The sequence below is a fragment of the Pygoscelis adeliae genome, unplaced genomic scaffold (genome assembly GCF_000699105.1).
Source record: "Pygoscelis adeliae isolate BGI_AS28 unplaced genomic scaffold, ASM69910v1 Scaffold181, whole genome shotgun sequence".
Lineage (NCBI taxonomy): Eukaryota > Metazoa > Chordata > Aves > Sphenisciformes > Spheniscidae > Pygoscelis > Pygoscelis adeliae.
In genome coordinates this window covers 2,128,082-2,143,465 of record NW_008824360.1, presented here as the reverse complement: position 1 = coordinate 2,143,465, position 15,384 = coordinate 2,128,082, and the positions used below count along the sequence as shown (strand labels likewise).

General features: G+C 40.5%; 1 long non-coding RNA gene across 2 annotated transcripts in view; it reads right to left on the bottom strand.

The window, feature by feature from the left end:
- LOC103913321 overlaps positions 1–10,833 on the bottom strand; it is a 133,608-nt gene extending 122,775 nt beyond the window's left edge. For both annotated transcript variants that reach the window (XR_663416.1, XR_663417.1), the window contains exons 1-3: positions 10,703–10,833; positions 8,873–8,994; positions 2,307–2,378 (exon numbers count right to left, since the gene is read on the bottom strand). This is a non-coding gene — a long non-coding RNA (uncharacterized LOC103913321). The remainder of the gene's footprint in view (positions 1–2,306; positions 2,379–8,872; positions 8,995–10,702) is intronic.
- Between the last annotated feature and the right edge of the window lie 4,551 nt (positions 10,834–15,384).

Sequence of the window (15,384 nt, the reverse complement as noted above, 5' to 3'; positions counted from 1 at the left end):
ACTGTTGCAGAAATGTGCCTGTGCAGAAAGGATTGCAGGCTCAGACACTGCACGCTATTATACTTCTCATTATTCACTGCTTATTCACTAAACAAGAGGATAACCCCAGCAGTGCTTGTAAACACAACAGCTTCCTTGAGAAGCAACAGCAAAATCCATAAGTACGGCTCTCCTTGTAAGTAAAATGCCTGACTTGGGAGGGCTGTCCTCCCTGGGGAGCTCAGCTGTGGAAAGCGGGAGCAAGGAACTGCCTTTTTAGGACTGTGGCTGAGCAGAGCCGGGAAGCGCTGGGGCAGGAACAGGGCTCCCGCAGCAGCTCGCTGGCCTTATAAGGAGAAAGCCAGGTATTTCCCCAGCCCCGTACTAGGAGCTGCACAGCCAGCGCAGCAAGGTAAGGTGAGGCAGGGCTCCCCAGCGAGGCTTGGCCCGCTACCAGCCAGGGGGACCCTTGGCCACAGCCACACTCCTGCTCAGTGCAGACCTACAGCCCTGGTGTCTCCAGCCTCCGAGCGTTTCAAATAGGCCTTATTAGGAAGCAGAGAAGCTTAATTAATTGAAAGATCGTTTTCAGATCTGTAAAGCCAGATGGTTTGTGGGTGAACCACACTTGATTTTAATGTGACATTTTAAGGCATTCAGGCAACATTTTGGAGTGCGAGTCTCTAGTGTCAGGCATCTTTTTAGCTACCTACATAAGAGGGCAGGTTTTCGGAGGTGATGAGCAACTGGATTTTCTGAAGTCTTTAACAGAAGGGGCAGGACACTCAATGCCTCAGACACTCAGCAATTTGTTTAAGCAAGCTTTAAGAACACACATGATTAAGACTCCTCCCCAGTTGCCTAAAAATTAAGGCTGCTTGACAGAAAAGCAAAATATTTTCGTTTCATTCAGTTTAAGTTACATTTCTTTTTATTACCAGTTCTATTTTTCTAGGGAGCAAAACAAACTAAACCACTTCAGGCCAAATCCATCTATATAGGATATATGCGTAAGCGCCCCTGGCCATGAACTGTCCCATATTGTTGCTCTTTTTACTTTCCTGACTCTAGTTTTTAGAAGTATAAAAAGGAGGCTGTGAGTAAAATAGGAAAAAAGTACAATTTTTCCCCAACAATATCCATTTTTAAATTTGATTTTTAAATCTTTCTCAGAAAATGGCAACAAAAATGGAGTATCCTTGAATATTTTTCTTTGGGGAAAAAAAAAAGTAATTTTCCTTTAGATATGGTTAAAAAAAAAAATTTACAGTGTAACATTAAAATGAGACACTACCAATCCAGGAATAATACAGCATCCCAGTTCTGAGTATGAAATGGCATACTGAAGTTCAAAGAATTACCCAGTTTCTCGAAGTTAAACTTTGATAACTGCCTGCCTTGAGATGCTGAATAGTATAGGTTTAACTGAAAGCAGTAACTTTTAACCTAGAGATATGAGAATGGCTTGCTAGTTTTGATCTGTACTACTTTTTAAATCCACAGACAAGTGTCTGCTCTACATCACGAACTACTGCCATCATTAGTGCCTTCAGGTAATAATCGCAGCAGGAAGACCAAAGCTTTGATTAATCTTGCCACATCCCACTTGCAACATATTGGCAAGAAAACATGAGGGAAGCACTAATTACCCACGGATAATCACAGGGCATCCATTTCTAGGATTCCTTATGAGAGGCCCATCAGGAGAAACAAGGCCAGAGACAACATGAAGAATTACATTAAACAACTGAAAAACATCTAGATACATGACAAACTTATTCAGTATGAGCTCAGACATTGCGTAGGACTTTCTCCAATTGTTGACTGGGCTGGGATTACATTTCTATAGCTCCAAAGGAGCACTAGGGTTAAGACTACTTTCATAAAAGGAATAAAAGTTTTGACACCAGGTTTCATATTGTAAATTTCTCCTTTAAAATAACTTGCTTGCCAAAGCAGTTCAGCTGCCAGAAAGGGAGAAAAGCAGGCAAACTATTCCCTTAAAAGCAATGACTGTGCTATGCTGCTCAGGTACACGAGGCATCGCTCCAGAACTAGGGAACGTTGGCTCATTAGGAGCAATTAAAAAAAACTCTGAGGGGATTTTAAAAACAACAACTTCCAAAAACAAAACATGCATATATACCACATGCATTTGTTTATGCAGCTGTAATGAGTGATGAAATCCATTTATGAGCTGAAGTCACAAGATTCTAAGCAGGTCTTTGTTTAATCTCAGTAAGTCATGACATTTCCCTACTACTTATAATAATGTGATTTGGATCAACATTTTCAAACTTATGCACCTGGTTTTTAGCAGTGCTTACCAATTACACTTCTCATCTGCTTCGCTGGAGACTGAACAGTCTACTTCTGAGCCACCGCTTTGATTAAGCATGCTAAAGACAGATATAGAAACCTTGTTTTAGTTTAACATACGCCTGTAATTCTTGAATTCAGCATATATTCTGCAATTCTTACTCAAAGTGAGACTCTGTGCAACCTGCAAAGAGCATAAATAAAAATCAATGAGACCATTAGTGGACTGAATACTTACAGCATCAGCCCTTCCATAACCACAAAGTCTATCCCGATGGATGCCCTTAAAAGACTTAAGAAGATTTGCTATAAACAATGGCTTTTGTTCCAGCATGTTGCTGTGACTTGGAAGAACAAAATGAAGATAAATGCAGCTGTTTGCTGCTTACGTTAATGCAGCATTAGTGCCCTGAGTAACAAAGGTAGAACAGAGTATTCAGGGAAAAAAAAAAGATTCAGCACAAATAACTATTAAGTTACATATGTTTTGTGTATTTATAAACTGTGCTAGGCTTTAGGTGTATTATTATATAGCTTTAACAGTATACGAATCAGTAATCCTGTGTATAAATTAAGACCACATTTTTAGCTTTGTTATTAAGGAGAAAAAAAGAAAAAAAGAAAAAAATTATTTGCCACTGCTGCTCTTGCCATTACACTTCTATTAGTTTTGCAAACAGATCTGATGTTTTGTGAGGATCAGATCAAAACTAAATGAATCTAGGTCCACTGTTAATATAAACAGAGTGACTTTTTTATATTTCTTTTAAGAAGGGAAAAGAGATTAGATTCCTGCTCTGAACAAAAAGTCAATCTACCTAATGCAGAGGAGCAGGACATCCCAAACATAGAAAAAATTCTCTTAGCCTTTAAGGTCCGAAGGAAAGCGTTGCTGTCTACACCCATTCTCCATTCTGTTTCTCATGTTTGGCTCATTCATCTACTGCTCTCCAGAGTCCCAAATGAGCCAGGAGAATAGGTGGATTTTACAGCATGTCACCAAATCAAGATGGCAGAAGGACAGAAGGAAAATGCAAGGATCTTTCACCTAGAACGTTTTCTTCCAAGCAACCTCTTCTGTACGCAAAAGCATAAAGTACAAGACAATTTCTTCAGCAGATTGGACCCAAACTCAGGAAGGCTCTAAAAAGGCCAAAGCCAAATATGCATAACCAGCAAAGTCAATGTATCACATAACCGGCACAGAGTATGTTCCTATACCTTGCATTTTTTACGATTATTTTTGTTGATGTAGGAAAATAATACACAGTGTCTTTCCCAATGTGAAAAAAAAGTCCTAAAACTATCGTCAACATGAGGCAGCCAGGGAAGCACTGGGACTGCTGAGATGGAAAGTGCCATTTTTTCTGCCATTTTCAGATACACACACCTATTGGATGTGTTTTTATGTTACACTCAAGTACTACATGGACTTGGGAAGAGAGACGACATTCTCAGTAGGACAGTATAAACACTTTGTTGCCTTCCATTTTCTTAGGATGGCTGCATCACTCAAGTAAAAACGTCACACAATGTATACAAGCCATATCAAACAAGAATCTGTAATATTCTTAATGCCACATCAATTTATATATGCTAGATATATTCAGGGGAAAATAAACTCAGATGTAATCTTCCTACCTAAATTCTAAATCTATAGGGATTATATTTTATATTCCCCCATTTCCAAAGTCCTGTTCAGTTATTTTCCTTTCGCTTTTTGGGATCTACTATACCAGCGTGCCAGAAGGAAAATGACTGTAACTACTGGAGTCAGAGTAACAACTGAAAAACATGTATCAGTAGAAAACATTATTTAATATGCTAGTCCACATGAACTAAACCCAGCTGAAAAGGTCTGAAAAGGCACATTAAAAAAAAACAACTGTGAAAGCGTTAAGTAAACAGTTCCCTCACTGGATTTGCTATAACCAACTAAAACCTTTCTTCCCTTTTCCACATTAAAGGAGAGCCTTAAAACCACATTTTGCATATTTCATTAGTTCAAACCTTTTCTAACATGGTTCCCAGGGCAGACCAAGTCTAACAAACTTTAAAAAATGAATCTAACATTGTTCTAAAATAACAGTATTAGACTCTGGTGGAGTGTGAACAACAGGACTATCAATACATGTCTACTCTTATTCCCAGACCCAGAATGGAATTCTAAACAATTTTTAGCCCCTAAGATTCACAATTTATTGAACCTGAACTTGCACACCAGCTTTAGTAATCAATGTTACCCATCTCATGCCTCTGACTGCTTTCATCAGAGAGAAGAATTGCACATTTGGAGAAAGAAAAACATTTTTGTGACTGTTTTAAAAATCGTAGTTGAAAGTTTCTTGAAAGGTCAGAAAGCTAGGAATTATCCTGCTAGAAACAGATTAACAGGCAGAGGGTAGGCAAGGTGGTCAGGGGTGTACGGGAAGTATAATCTGTCAGATTGATAGCACCACTATGTATATGGTACAATCATATCTTATCTTCCCAGCCCTGCAACCAAAATAAACCACACTGAAGTCTTGGAGTCTGATTCTGTTGTCTTTAAGTCCACACCCCTTAAGGTGGTGACCCAGGACACACCACACATCTTTTACTTCATGTAAGACAAAATCAAAACAAATATAATCAGTATTTTTCCTTTTAGGACTCTCACTGAGACTCTTTGATGTGTTTTCCCTAATAGTTTTCTCTTTTTAATCATCACACTCAGGGGTTTCTCTGAGCTTATAATGGTCTAGTTTTTATGTAATCTCTTCCATGCGGGCGCTTTCCCGAGCTCCGAACACAGCAACTGCTGTAACAGTACACAGCAACACTACACCAAAGAATACCTTGTCCAAATGAAACCAAAAGGGAAATTTAGATGAGTACATTCTGCTTAGGTTGGAATTTTGGCTCAGACACAAGAGTTAACACTCCTGGTCTTGCAAAAAGAAGCTCTAATGGAGATACTGAAAATGAAAGTATCTCTTCTACTTCAAAACTGAAAACTGGCCACTTCTATAACATGTTTTTCTGCTCTGGGAAATTTTACTTATCTATACCCATTCATGAAGGGGAAATCCTTGGTCCTACAAGTTAGCTGTGGGTTTGCCATTCACTTGACTAGACCTGAGACTCCACCAGTATGATTTAGTACCTGTGGTATAAAACTAGTTAAATCTCTAATTTCTATACGACTGCTTGCCAATTTTTCTTTGTCTTAGGAGCAATTATTCACATTTACATTTTATCTTGATTCTCTTTAGCAATATCCCTATTTACATAGAGAATCCTTAAACAGATTACCACATTCTTTTCAGTGTTGCCTAAGAGGTGCATTGGTGTACCACAGTTCTAAAATTTTCCAGACCCACTATTAATAAAATGCCTAAACTTAAAATAGGCACTACACAAAACTCGCATAACTGGAACACCTATAAAATGCCCTGTAAACAGCTGCCCTATATCTAAGCTGCCAGCAGATTCATGAGGTTCTAGAGGTAATTTCCATTTATCAGCTAAGATTTACTGATACCGCTGATGTTCATTTCTGTTGTTCTCTGCTGTGCCTTGTCAAGACACTGCATATGGAGGAAGCAGGAGCTAAGACAAGAACTGGAAACATTTCCTTCACATGGGAAGGTGCCCTGCTAAGAAACTGCTTATTGAACCTGACAGTGAGCATATAAACAACATTATAGGGAGTGCTCACACATGTACTCCCAATAAAGGGGAGGACAAGGCGGTGAAAGTCAGAGCTATTACAAGACAAATACAAATTAAAGACACTGTTTTTAATCTCCAGGATACTAAAATATTTTTGAGAGCTCCCAGTGTTTGGGGGAGGAGGGAGGGAGACAAGGGAGTAGGGGAGCGGTAAATTCTACTGGGACTTTTCTTACAGTTTGTATCACCTTTTGTGGGAAAATCATTCTAGAAAAAAGCAACACAGGATTTTGAAACTAACAGAAAAGCACTTGTTAAAAGATAGCTTGCTCTTTGTAAAACTTCCCATGAGGCCTGAAAAAGCACCCTGAGCATGCACTTTACCAGACAGCTTTGCATATGAAATGCTGTTTGTTTCAAACACTGTTGTATATTTTTACCAGGGGGTTTATTCCTGTCAGTTGTCCCCTGATTACTGATCTGTGAGAAGCAAGAAAAGGAGTCAGAGCTACCACAAAGATAGAAGCATAACTATTAAAGTTCATGGGATTTTCAACATTCCCCCTCCTTGCCCTGAAACTTTAACCCTTGAGTGAATGCTGCCATATATATTTCCTTTGTTTGGCTGTCTGGTGGGCCACCTGGAAAGCATCAGCACTCTAAGAAGAAAACTGCTATTGTTTATTCGGAATTTCCTTAAAACAAAATCTTGCTGTCCATTACCATTTCCCAGAAAGGTATATTGTTCTATCACCACCCATATCAAATTCAAGTGCAGAGACATGTTTACAGTACGTGCAGCAGCTCAGATAGGCTGGGCTGTTGCAATCCTGTTGCAATCCTGTGCAGAAAACAGAATGTTAATGCTGGCATGCTGCTCCCACGCCCTCCCCTTTTCGGGCTTTACATTAACTCAGTGACACCCTGCTAGGCACGAGCTTTATTTACACAACACAAAATCTTGAGAGGAGCCTTTGTTTGACTGCAATGTTGACAGCCTTATGAAGCACTACCGGCTATAGTAAAGGTGTATTAAGAATCAACTGAGGACCACGTATGAATGAAATGTTTTGAAACTCGCTTGATTGAGTTTCCAGCTGCAGCGCAATTCTCTTTTAGCCAGAAGCTGTTGGGACAAACTAGCGAAGCTCCTGGCTTTCACAGAGACCACTGAATTGCACTAACACGGTGGTTCCATGAGGTCTTTAATCTGGGATATGCTGGTGACACCCTGAAAAGAAGCAAACGCCTCTTTCCCAGGCCATTCAGGTTTTTTGCTGGGATAGATTTGAACGGGATGTATTTCCCAACACACTTCACCTCATGGCTGTGTCAGCGCAAGGGAGGGGACAGCGTGGGAGCAGGAAGAGGGCAGGACTGCCTCTTTTGTCAGCAGTGCCGGCCGAAAGCACTTGGGGAACTAACGACATCGTAAATTGTGCTGATTTACATCTGCTAAAAAGCGCTCCTTAGTTTTCCTTAAAAATTATTGCTATATGTATAGTATTTTAAAACTTAACATACGTGTAAAAACAGGCAAGAAAGTTTAGGTGCAGATTTATTGGGTGGAAGTGTTCCAGGGGGCTGTAAGCTTCACCTCCCCAGGACTAGCAATACCCACTCCTGCGAGGAGGGAGTGGCTGTTGCACTCATCCACTTTCCCAAGGGGTGTATAATGCAGAAGAGTTCCTGTGTCTCACGTGATTATCTCCCTGTCAAACTTTTGGACTAAGTATCAAGGCTTTTTCTTCAAAGAAACTAACTGTGTGATTCTGGAGAGGTGCTGATCGCTGTGCCTTCCCCTTCTGGGAAGCTGACATGTAATACTTCCTCCTACACAGCATTTTTGACATTAACAACTCCAAATCATTGTCAGAGCCTCTCGCAGCAGAGACTCTAATTGTAAAGAAAACAAACAAACAAACAAACAAAACAAAACCCCTCCAAAAAAAGCAAGCCCAGAGCAACTGGAAGATATTTGGTCAAAATGTTAGAGAGTGACCACAGAGTAAAAATGGCATAAATCTAGGTGCCAGTATGTGCTCCACAGAGTCCTGGGTCAGATTCAAAACACATTACAAGGCTGATGAACCAATAAAAATGTCAATGGTTGATATCCTAAAAGCAAATGGGGCCAGTAACAAATATTTTATACCAATAAATTAATCCTAGGTCTTCCAGATGAAATTCCATTCCTTTTCTGTACCTTTTTCCTTAATGCATTTTTTAAATAAAAATAGTTCATACCACTTGTACAGCATTTATTCCCCATAGGTCTGCATGCTTTACTAGAACTTCAGTCTTATGCCCATTTTACAGGCAGGGAAACCAAACCACAGAGATGCAAAAAGTGGTTAAGGGTCATTCAGCAGGGAGGCAAAACTCGGGAAGACTGCAGTTCTATCCCATTTGAGTTTATTCTGCTCTCCTGTTTTTCTCTACTGGTATACAGAAAATAACATTACTTTAAACTCACGAGGTTACATCAAAGAGGTGAACAAATTTTTGCTTCACTTTGTAAATTCTCTTGATTGTCTTGAAGGGATATATATTCCCCATCACTACTGCTACAGGATTAGGTAAATACTTTGCAGACAGGTAACATAAATGTGAAATACACCACTGTTCTTATTAATATTTATGTAATCATCTAGGGCTGAAATTGGCTATCATTGAATTGACCTCAGATCTTTGACATAAATGCCTATTTGAAGCACCTGGCAATAGGCTGTAACCATCCACACCCAGAACTGCTTTGTCTGGGCTTGCAGATTTGCCAGCCACACACCTTTTCCTATACTGACTGTAAGGAACGCAATAACTGGAAAACATCAGCACAAAACATGCTTATATAGAACAAGGCTACTTTGTACCATTAGCTCTTACAACACGTGTGCTTAACCTCTCTCACATGACTTACCTGAGCCCACAGCCCATTCTAAGCTGAACAGAAGCTTCTGCAAATATGTGCGCACTGCAGCTGGTACCCAGATCTCTAAATACCATACAGCCATTTTTAGAATGTCTTTCTATTTGTGCTCCCTTAAAAAAAAAAAAAAGTAAAATTAAAAAAATCTGAATTTCAATCAGCAGCCATCACAAGCCCTTAGGCCTTTGCTTTATTATTGTCCTCTTATCATAAAAATTTTCCTTGATCTCATGAACGTGTTTCTAATATGGTCAAATGTTATGGCTTTTTATATGTTTCATATGTTCTCAACAGACTGTGTAAACAGTCCTGTGAGCTGACCAACGCATCTGCCAAATGCACTGCTGGCTGTTCATGCAGTACTTCCTCCAGCATATATGTGAACAGTGCTCCTGAACCCATTGTAACAAACAAGATCTCAGGTAGGGATCAATACTGATTTGGGACTAAATTTTCCATCTCGGCTTCCTTCTGAAACAAGGGAACATATAGACACTGCAGTGTTGGCAACTGCATACAATTTTTACCGAAGAAAAGAGGAAAGAACAGCAATTTTGAAGGTTTCAAGTATCCTGGTTCTTCTCCTATGGAAGTCCTAAGGGGCTGCTGTGGACAAGACCAGGACATTGCCATCCTGTGAGGTGACAGGGCTGCCCAGACCAGTGGGGAGCAGCTACGCAGTCGCTGTGTGATATGTCAGCTGCGATCAGAGATCAGATTGTTTATTATTAATCGGATGGGATTGAGGAAGAGTAGCAGCTTAGTAGCATCTTCTCTAAAACTGAAGTCTTTAACTCTGCTTGTGCTTCCAGGTATTGCCCTACCCAGGCCGTGCCCTTTCCTTCCTACAATGCCTTCCTTGGCTATTTGGCAACCCTAACTGCTCCCACACCATGAGTCCAACACAAATGACTGTCATCCAGAGTGAATGTTTCCATTTGAATTACATGAGCAGGCACCCTGTAAACTTCCCCACAGGCTCCACCACTATAATCCCTGGGAAGGAACAACCTGCAGGACCTACTTTCACTGTTCAATGCTTTCTCTGTTTACTGCTACTACTGTCAGAAACATTACTCAAATTCAGACACGTGTCCTTACATCTGTCAGCCACCAGCCACTGGTGACATTCAGTAACAGAAACTCACTGTCCATGTCCAAGCCTGAACCCACAGCATAGAGAAGGAAAGCTTGATTGCTCACTGGAAATCCCTAAGCTCTATGGTGCTTTACACTAGGCATTTTTGGTCTCACACAGACTCGCTTCCTTTCCTTCTCCTGTTGCAAGCACTGCTTTATCCTAGGTTGCCAGGAGCCTACTGTTCCAACAGCTGCTAAGACAGAGTGAGGTGTCAATGTTGACAGGATGCCAGATTGTTTATTAATTAAAAATCCAAGCATTTTGTATCCATTCTGAGACCCTAATCAAAACTGAGCTATTCTACCCAGGGCTCTGCAAGGTTAAATCCAGTTATTCTGAGGCTTTCAGTCACGATTGGCAACCATAAATCAATGCATTCTGTTGCCACTACTTAACTTCAATATGTGCTTACTGAAATGTCAAAATGCCAGAAAACTTCAGTTCTCCGCAGTGAAACTGTGCCTCAGTAATATCTGAACAAATGCACACTTCCAGCAGGATCTTTGTCCCCAAACACAGTAAATGTCTTTTCAAAGGTGTTCGTCTGCCTCCCCACCACTCAGCATTAGCATGCTTCTATTTGTATGGTAAATTTTTTCATGCTGCCAGCTCACAATGCTGAGCGCATCCGTCTGCTTCCCATATGCCACATGTCCTCCAGTGCCTCCTCTACTGCTTACCTTCACTCTTTGGGCTCCCACTGCGGATCAACTGCTATTCTGCCAGCCTTGTTTGTGTGTAGAGGATTTTTTCCAACTGTAAGCTCCACAGGACAGGAACTTCGCCCAATTCTCTGTTTCTCGGAGCACCGGCTGTGCTATGATATAGAAATAAAGAACACAGAGACATTAATGGTGTGACATTTAGATTTGTAACACCCTAAAAAGCATGGGGAGCAAGGCCCCAGGGTTCCTTTCAGACTCATCTCTAGACAATGTAGTTAACTTCTATTTGGTCAGGGTTTTGATCAAAAATTATACAATACATTCAGTTGTTTGAATAAAAAAAAAAATATAGTTCATTACTTACTTGAAAATATATGACTGAGTACTTGCAGTGACCACTGAAATCCTCTATAAAGCTAGCTGGGACTGGGAAAAATAATAGTGAGAAATCTAGTATAACTAATTATTGGGTAAAGAGGAGAACATCCTCTCTACTTTAGAGACTCATATCAAATCTTTCATTCACCTGTTGCTGCACATAAATGTCCAGGGTTTGAATTGCTCAGACACCATTTTTAAGAAAATGGAAAATGTTTTTAGTGGTTCCTCCCTTACTTCTGCAGTCTTTCTCTGTGTTTACAGTCAGTGCTGCTGTCCTGCCCCAGAGGTAACCCAACAGGTCTTGCAAAGTCTCCTAACTTTGCCCCACCTCCATCATTCACAATCTTGTCTCTCTAACCTACTCATTTTCCTCCATTCCACAAACTAGTAGTTTCAAAGAAATTCAGAGATTAATTAAAATGATTGGTGGGATGAGTAGGTGAGGGGGACAGGCTAAAGGGCTTGACAAGAAGAAAGATGAAAAGGACTAAACGCATATAGCTTGGTTATGCGATGACTAATTGAGGGTGGAGGAGATGGACATGATATTCATTTACAAGTGTCTGTAGTTCTGAGGAGCATTTTTCATGTGCAAACTGAAGACTAGCTCAAGACTAGCTTTCAGTCTTGTTGTACAGATCTGGTTCCAGGGTGCTTCACTTCAAGCTATGAACCACCTGTGCATTCCTTGTATCCTTGAATGTTTTTTTTTATTATTTCAGCTCAGCTTTCAGCCAGATTCAGTTCCTGGATCTCTACCTGGCCACATGAGCCCTACTGAGGGCAAAGAACAAAAGGAGAGGCCATGGAAGCTGGGGGTGGATGAGGTGGCACCTCTTTGCCACACCTCTGCTGTGCTGCAGACTTAGGTGGACTTGAACCGATTACAAAAACACACCTTGAGGAACTGGGGAGGAATTGGGAACAGGAGCACCTGTGAATTATTTTACTTCCATTTAGCCTAAGGAAACTCTGTTCCTTGTGCCCTCTCACTCCCAGCTTTTTTTACTATACTCTGATGTAGTAAACAAAAGAAAAATTCTTGCCTCCCTCAGTTGGGGAAACCTCCTGCATAGTAATTTCCTTAAGCAAGTGAAAAGTATGAGAAGATCCAGTAATTCCCACTCTTATTCACTTCATGCAGAGGTGAAGCAGGATATCACATCTGAAAGCATGAAGTGAGTAAAAAAAAAAAAAAACAAACAATTATTGTGGAAACATCTCTGATAAGGGGAAAAAGCAAGATGGTATAATATATCTAAATTTAAAGAAAAACTGTATGGAAACAAGCATTTTCTTTCTGTGAGTACTGTTTCCAATATAAAAGAGCAGAAAATGTCATTTATCCTTTTTTTTTTTTTAAATGGTCTAGAAATAAGCCAAAAGCATTTGTGATACAGGAGTGAAACAAAACAACTAACCCATTTATTCCTGGACACCAAACATAATTTAGACGGATGTGGTATGTATAAGAAATTTTAATTTGTCGCTGAAAAGCCATTTAATTATTCAGATTATCTGATTGCCTCAGTCAGTCTTGTATTGATTGGAGAACTTTATAAATCAAAATCTGCATTACTGCTGCTCAAAGCATCTGCCTCTCACAGCAACAGAGATATATAGTTCATTTCCAATCCCTACCCACAAGTTAGTTTATTGAGACATGTAAATGGCTATAGTTTATAAATGGGTCAGTAAATGTTCTTTCATACTAGTAAAGGAATATTTATTTAAGGACATCAGGAAAGGGGGAAAAAGGCCCTTAAGTAATAGCTGTTTAATAAATTGGGGCATAGTCACTAAAATTCCCAGCTCCTTGGCTAATGGCCACGAAGGATCACTGTCTCTCTGTTCACAGGGCCCACTTCTGATCTGCGGCACTCAGTGATTCTCAGGTGGTGAACTTGGGGCACTCGGCTGAAATCTAAGCTGAGACCTCCGTAAGCACCCGCTCACCAGTCAGTCCCGAATTAGGTAGAAAATCCCCTAGGAGCAGCAAAGAGCATTTGTCTTTGATTTCAGAGCTCTCCTGCTATGCACAACCTTTATGACCAGCTTGACTGTCTACTGCCAGCCTCAACCAAATAACCTCTAAGTGAGTAGCAATTAACATAGTGAGTGGACTGATGGGTGTCCCTCATAGCTACAGGCCTCAGTAGCAACACGTCTCTGGCAAACTGGAATGTCTAGTCCTGAAACTCCACCTCTGTAAAAGGAAGGAAGTAGAAAACTAAAATGGGTGGGGATAAAAAAAAAAAAAAGAAATTAAATTACTTTAAGTTAATATCTCCAGCCCGATCCAACACTCACTGAAGCTAATGAAAAACTTGCATTGATATCAGTGGGGCTGAACTGAACAAACTATAAAGGCAGAGTTTTTTAGGTTATACAAACATGTATTAAATAGAGTGGTTAAAGCTACACTGACCATGTTCCTTGTAGTCTGAACTTGGCTTTCTAGGACAAAAGAAACATGCAGAAAAAAAACCCCAAAGATAAAACAAAACAGCAAAACTCTAACAAATTAAATATGTCAACAATTAATCAGAACAAACTTAATTAGTATTATTTATCTATACGGGAAACTGACTAAAGCAAATTATTTGCATGGCTTCCTACGTAACAGAAATCAGAAAAAAAACCTTACTTAATTTTAAAGTAATTCTTATTTTACAGTAAAAACCTTCACACAGCAAACTACTTAAAATTCATGCCTTACATTTCTCCAGAATTTCTTCCTTGCATAGACAAGCCCTTTACAAACATCAAAACTGCATGCTGACACAACAGAGACAGATCATTTATGGACTATCTCGGGGGATTTTTAACGCAGCAAGGACCGCCGCATCAGGTCCTACTAGATACCCTATCTCTGAGAGGAGCCAAGAGTGGATACCTGGAGAGGCACACAAAACCAGGGCACGCACACAGCAGTTTTGCCTCTGGATGCTCTCCCAAGCACAAGCCATTTGCAGCTTTGGGATTTCCAGAGCCAGAGATGCACACTGCATTCGATAGCCCTTAAATGATTTCTCTTCTGCAAATTCATCTAATCACTTTAAAATCTCTCAGTCCACACAGCACTCTTGCCAAAGAGTTCCACTGCTTAACTACAATTCTGTGAAGACATTTCTCTCATTTGTTCCAAACCTGCCAGTTTCATTTGATGCCCCTTGATTCATGTGCCAGAAGAGTCAGTCACTGGCCTCTATTTATCTTATATGTAAAGATTAAAAAGGAGTTAAACAACTGCTTCTAGCATTCACTGCATTAATGAATTTCAGAGAATTTTCTTGTCTGTGCAGCAGCTTACTGCTGTTTGGCAAAACTATTTGCAGCTGAGGCTACAGTAGCAGTTGAGTAGTTTGAGCTACCTGCAACACAGACAGATGCCGCCTACGTGATGGTTGTGTGTATACTAACAGCACACAGTGAGCCCCCCATTGCCGGCCAAAACTTTGTATTTCGTGCCACAGACTGTTCACACAAATGTACAAAGAAATGCATGTACTATTTGCATAATTCCAGTTAGCATATAAACTAACACCAGTGCCCACCATGTGGGCAAATGAATATAGTGGCTGAAGTCAGGTGGGAACACCAGGGGAAACAGGGAAGAAGAAAAAAATCAACAGCTTCAAACAGGGGAGCTGGACCTTCACTTTTCTTTCCCAGCTGCTTGTGTTTGTTTGCTTCATTGTTGCTTCCTATACTGCAACTGGTAATTATGTCATTACATCTAGGAAAAAATAGCACTGGAGAATTTGAAAGTGTATTTTCAAACCTAGACATAAGTTTGTCAGCTTCGCATATCGTAAGAAGTGATTTAACCTGATAGACCAAGTTCTTCACTGACACAAAAAGCTGGACCACCCTACAATAGCAGGTAACAGCTTTGTGCTGCAAGTGTAAGGAGCACTTGTTGCACTATTGGCAACATGATACAACAGCACACCCCTTCAGTCCCTGTCCTACCCCATATTGTCACCGCCTGTCCCTAAATAGCTGCTGCACTGTATTCCAGAGGTAGCTGCCTGTCAGAATTCACAAATTCACACCCCCCCAGAGAGAAGGGTGTGCGCAGGGCAAGGTGAGGAGGGGGAAGTTAAGAAAAATTAATCCGGGCAGTAGGACACACCCTTTTATTAGAGATATGTACTATACTGATGCATGCCACGTTCAGCATAGAGGAGTTACAGCGAATCAGAGATCACCCATCTGTTGCTCTGAGGTGAACATGCCAGCACAGACTTTCCTCCTCAACTAGGATCCTTCAACTCCAGCCTTTATTTTCCCTCCCGACTAACCTGTACTTC